Below are 6,000 nucleotides of genomic sequence, written 5' to 3' on the forward strand. Positions count from 1 at the left end.
CGGTGCCTTTTTCTTTTGAGCCAATGCTTAGGCGCTTTAAGCTAAGTGAGACGATCTTTCATCGGATCGATCACTTTACGTAATCAAGACGATTACTAAATCATGTCAAATTGCTTATAGGGGCTAACTGGCGTACCAAGGAACCCAAAAATATGTTCCAGAAAGGTAGAACAACCTCACCAAGTGTCTGGGTGTTCTGGCGGCGCTGAAAAGCTATCAGCGCCACACAATTAGCCTTAGCGTAAGGCGCTGAGATTGGCGCCAGGCGCCAAGCCTAATTTTTGATGCCAATGCTTAGGGCTTGGCGCCAGCACGGGGATTTCCTTAAATACCCCTTTCCTCTTCATTTCGCTGCTTTGCTCGTATCGAAACTGCTTGAAAAAACCCGAAAGCTTCAATTGCTCGGTTCTTGCTCGTTTCTCAGCCGAATTCACTCAAATTCGTTTCAAATTAAAGCTCTTTTCATCTATTTTCTCGATCTATGTAAGTTTTCTTCAAACTCACATCAGTTTTCATGAATTTTTGGCATGTTTATTCACGAATTTCATGTAAATTCGAAATTTATAATGCTTAATTTGCTTTTTTTTGTCAAGTTTTATGCCATGAAATTGCTTGATTATGTTTATATATTGCCTTGGGAGTAATTTGAGACTTGTTTGACTCAATTTGGTGAAGAAATGAACAATTTGCCATTGTTAGACCTCTTGAGGTCGTGAAGAACAATGTGACTTGTTCTTGATGTTTTTGCTAGCAATACTTGTCCAATTTGTCACAATAATCAATATAGTGTTGCAAGAAATTGTGTGATTTCTTGAAAAATGCCGTATGTGCTCAATTTGAATTTGTGCTCTATTTTAGTACTACGTACTCTGTTTTTTTTGCGAACAGAGTATCATGCGGCTAGGCGAACCTTAGATACTATAGAACCTTAATTTATGATGATTTTATACAATGTAGCATGGCTAGACAGCGAGGCTCGGGTTCACGGTCCCGAAATACCCGACGGGAGCATGAGCCCGTAGAGGATGATGTCGCACCTTCTACTTCGCTTGGTCGACTTCCCGAGTGGGATGAGCGGACCCTGTTATTCGCCCCCGTCCACCACATTTCTAAGAGGGTGAGACGGGGCATCACGGTTCCGCCTGTGATGGCTTAGGCGATTTGTACAAGATGTACATCGCCAGGGATCGAGATACGAGACTCTTATGGGAGTCTTGTGGACTGGCTACCCTGTTCGAGACCTCCGAGGCTATGGTTGCCTCCAGTGGTGGTCACCATGTAGTGCGCGATTTGGTGGAGTTCTTCTGGGACACAACCAACACTTTCCATTTCCCTTGGGGCGAGATGATGGTCACCCCTACGGACTTCAGTCTCATTACGGGACTAGAGTTCACCTCTGTGCCACTGCCGTTCGACAATGGAATCAACGTCTTTTCTTCGAAGGTCGAGGAGCTGTTAGGGTCGATCGCTATTCGTGCCCGAGCTGAGGTCGAGACGACTCAGTTTAGTGCTAGGGGAATTCGCCGCTCGATGCTGGCAGCTGCTTTTGATGACGATGCGACCACCCGAGAGCAGCGGGTGCGCATCTTTGCGCTGATGTTGTTGTCAGGGATGTTCTCTCCTGACAAGGGTAGTAGAGCGTTGCTTTATTACCTTCCTTCTGTCCGCGATCTTCACCGGATTGGGACTTATGACTGGGCCAGCTTGGCCTACGCTGACTTCGTTCGTGCACTGAGGGACTCGTGTCGACACCGGTCCTTTGGGACGAATGTTGCTTTGTCTGCCTTTTGGAAGGTCGTAGAGGTAAACATTATTCCCTATAAAGTTTAGCTCTACATATTAGTGAGCATTTACTCACACTTTTTTATTCCTTGTATATCTGTTTCTACGAGTACTTCCCCTCTGCTGCGCCGACGAGACCATCGCCGCGCGGATTTCCAGTGAGTGCTTCTTGGGGCGACCGCCATGTGGATATGTCTACTACACATGTCCGGAACTGGATCATCGCGGTACGAATTCTTATTATTTTTTTTCTTTTTCGCGATACTTTAGGTATACTCTGCCTGATTGATGCTCTTTGTAGGGGCCTGAGGTGGTATACCGGCCGTGGGGCGGCTGGACAGTCCCTAGGTTAGCCGCACAGTATTCTGTTGAGCGTCGCTATTTCCTGGGGAATTATGGAGCGATCGTGTACTTAGGAGAGAAGGTTACTAGACAGCATTCCTCTGATGTCTTCGTCGTTCCTGCTGCTCCACCGCGTCATATGTTTGACGACTGTAGACACCCATTTGTGTCTCCCCAAAACCAAACCCAGCGATGAGTACCTTTCACGTCGAATCATAATCGAATGAAACGAAAGTGTGGAAAAGTCTAGTGTTGCGGAAAGTTTTATTTTCTTTTCTCTTCTTTCTGTTTTTGAAAACTTATTTTTAAGAAAACAGCCAATCCAGTTTGTTTGGTCCATGATATGGGTCCAATAGTAGTTTAGTTGGATGGGGCTTGCAAAGACCTTTCCAACGATATATTATAAGCCCAATTCCGATGAATATTGAGGAAGTTATGGCCAATTTACAAAACAGGGCCCGGTTTGAGCTTTATGTACGGCCCAATAATCTAGGGGAGGGCTTAATATGATTTATCATTCCTAATGCAATTAGGAATGGTTTTAGTTTTCTAGAATCTTCTAGAAGGTTCTTTTCATTCCTAATCCAATTAGCATTGATAAATTGACTTTTGTTGACTTTTCAAAGTTTTAATCAAAATCAAATATCATTTTTGAGGAAATTATATTATTTTATCCTCCAGTACGGTAAACTTATCGGATTTTCAAAAACGCGTTGGAATCAGGCTTGGCGCCTAACCCCAGGCCTGGTGCTAGCCATTGGCGCCTAGCGCTAGTGGTGGTCCTGGCGCCAGCTAGCCAGGGTTGGCGCCAGCCCTGTTTTCTGAGCGTCAGACTCTGTTTTGTTAATTTATCTTTTTTGGCTGATTTTCTCTATAAATATCGTATTAAAAACTCCGTTATCATCTACATCTACCAATCACCAATTCTCACCAATCGTTTTCAATCATCAACAATCATTAATTCTTTAGCATTCTCTAAATCATTCATCTCTCTTAAAACATTCAATTCTTTCTTCCTTTGCTTTTTCATACAAAATTCCGCATTCATAAGATCTAGAAACACCTAGCCATATTCGAAGTTGCCTTCGCCCTTGACGTGAAAGGTTTAATTTCAGCGGGTTTGGTCCCAAATCTCTCTTTCAATTATTTAATTTGATTTTTTTATAATTATTTTCCTTGAAGTTACTAACGTGTGTATTTTGTTATTAGAAAGAGGTACGAGGCATCAAAGTAAGTACTTTAATGGTTTAATTGATATTATGATGTAGAAATCATGTTTACATTGTTATTATGATATTCCTAGTATCATGTCTAGGGTAATTTTAATATTAAATATGATTGTTATGATGCTTCCTATGTTCTTCCTAATATTTATGATTGTTAGTATCATGTTAGGGCTAAAGATTTGACTTTTATTGCTTAGTGACATGCTAAGGTTTGTTATTAGTCTTGTTAGTATCATGCCTAGGATCTTGCTATTTTTATCATGCTTTAACATGAACATGAATATGATTATAATTGTTATAATTTATGACGATTATGAATATTATTATTATTATTATTATTATTATTATTTTGATGATGATTATTTTATTTATGATGATTATATTTTTATTATCATGATTATTATTGATTATTATTATGTTGCTGGATTATATTTTATTGCTTGATCACGCCTTTAATGCATGTTTAAAGGGAATTTGTACTTGTAATCACGCTTAATAAGATTATTATTGATTATTAATAATCTTGTTAGGGTTAATTTTGATTATCATGATTAATATTATCATGATTATTATTGATTATTAATAATCTTGTTAGGGTTAATTTTGATTATTATTTCAAGTGATCGCCAATAATAGTTTTATTTGTGCATTAATATTCAACCAACATAGATAAACAGGTTTAGGGATAATCCTATTGATTGTATGTTAGTCAAAAAGCGCACATGAATACGATCAGAATAAAGTAGGGGCTTATTGTTAGGGCAGGTTCAATCTCTTTTAGGTTGGATTTGTACCTTCATCCCTGAACCCTTATTTGGTTCATGACCTTATGGAGTTAACGATCTCTTGGATCGTTAAGGGGTGTAACCTTCACCCCGTAAACGGTTTACAAGTTCCTAAAAAACTTGTTGGCGACTCTTTTGCTCTATCTTCTTCCCTTTTGGACGCCACCGTACTTTAGTGTATGACCACAGTGGGGTTCAAGCTAGTGGGATTTTTAAAGGCTTGAAATTATTCCCTAAAGTTTTTGGTAACTCCACTGGGGAGGATTTCTATTTTAATTCCTGAATTTATTTCGGCAATAATTTAGAATGAGTGGATGAGACTCGAAACGTTCTAAGTATTTCATGTGCGTAATTTTGATTAACATTATTGTCATATGAATAAAAAATATCTCATTGGAAAGACCATCCATAATGAGTTAAAAACATAGGATTTTACACGTAGGAAATTTGAGGAATGTCTTTCACAACTAGGACTGAAATAACACCGCGCGAAACTGGAAAATTTTATCGAGCACATAAAGCTGTTGAGGCATGTGGGAAGTAGCGTCAGGGGCCAGAGCTTGGCGCTAGTGTTTTAGTTGTAGCGCCAGACGCCAGTATTGGCGCCAGGCGCTACAGTTAAAAACTGGCGTCAGTCTCTAATTGCTGGCGCTAATTTCCCCCAATACCGATCCAGAAATAGCGTTCTAATTTCGACCGGTTTTTTGTATTGTTTGCTCGATCCTACTTCCTGATTGAATTTTTTCTCACTTTTCTGAAACCCATATGTGTTCTACATATGGACATAACCCTCTGGGAATTCATGCTCCATCTACCTAATTGAACGCTTCGTGCAAAAAAGGGTACATCCGAGATGTTGAATTCACCAAACCATGGAAGCGAGTTTTTTCTAAAACTCACGGTGTCCCATCCACTCGCGCCAACCCTACACGGTTAGGCTTCCATGCGGTGCATCCGGACAATTAACCATGGACCCTCTATTGACTAAACCATATCCCGACCTTTAGAGAACTAGAGCTATGGTTAGGTTGCGAACTCATTGCATCATGTTGTGCCTACTTGACTAATTGTGCATTATTTGTTGTGCATATATATTCTATGTTTCTCTTAACCGTTTGTTGACTTGTGTTGAGACTAAATAAATTAATGACTTAAAGAACTTTTCCTAATTAATTAATTAATTAATTTGAGTAAATGAAGTATAATATTTTAATCGGAATTGACCTAGTACGACTTTAGGCATACCCCAGTTGACTAATAACACCGAAAACAGTCCCAGACCGAAGCTCCAATATTGGCGCCAAGGTTTGAGCTGTAGCGCCACCCTATGGAGTGTAGCGCCTGACGACAACAATGTTGTCTGGCACCAAGCCCCACATTGTGACGCTAGTCCTGTCGCTTGGCCGACAGTTCAGATTATTTGTCGAGTCATCACTTAGGGTCTAATTAATCTGTTTTCTGCTTAATTCGGTTAATTTTGCTGTCAATAATGTTTAATTGAATCAATGATCAAGTTTAGACACTAAGTCCCATGGTCTTACACAAGAGTCCAAGCATGTCACTTACACTCAACGCACACACCAATACACATACTTTGACCATGATTAAGAAAGTCTTGTGTGCGCGTTTTTCCGTCATTTTTTTAGGGGGGTAAGTCGGATATTAATCCTCCAATAAAGATAATAATACTTAAGGACATTATAAATGTGTACATTATTTTTGCCAAAAACAAGCACCCTTTTTCTTTCTTTTTCCCTTAAAATAAACCATAAAGTCAAGTCGATTCGAGTCAAGTAATTAAAACGCAAAATGGTTTAATTTCTAGCTCGTGGTCAAGAAAGGAAGGACGATTAATCAAAGATAAC

The sequence above is a fragment of the Chenopodium quinoa genome, unplaced genomic scaffold, assembly GCF_001683475.1.
Source record: "Chenopodium quinoa cultivar QQ74 unplaced genomic scaffold, ASM168347v1, whole genome shotgun sequence".
Taxonomy (NCBI): domain Eukaryota; kingdom Viridiplantae; phylum Streptophyta; class Magnoliopsida; order Caryophyllales; family Amaranthaceae; genus Chenopodium; species Chenopodium quinoa.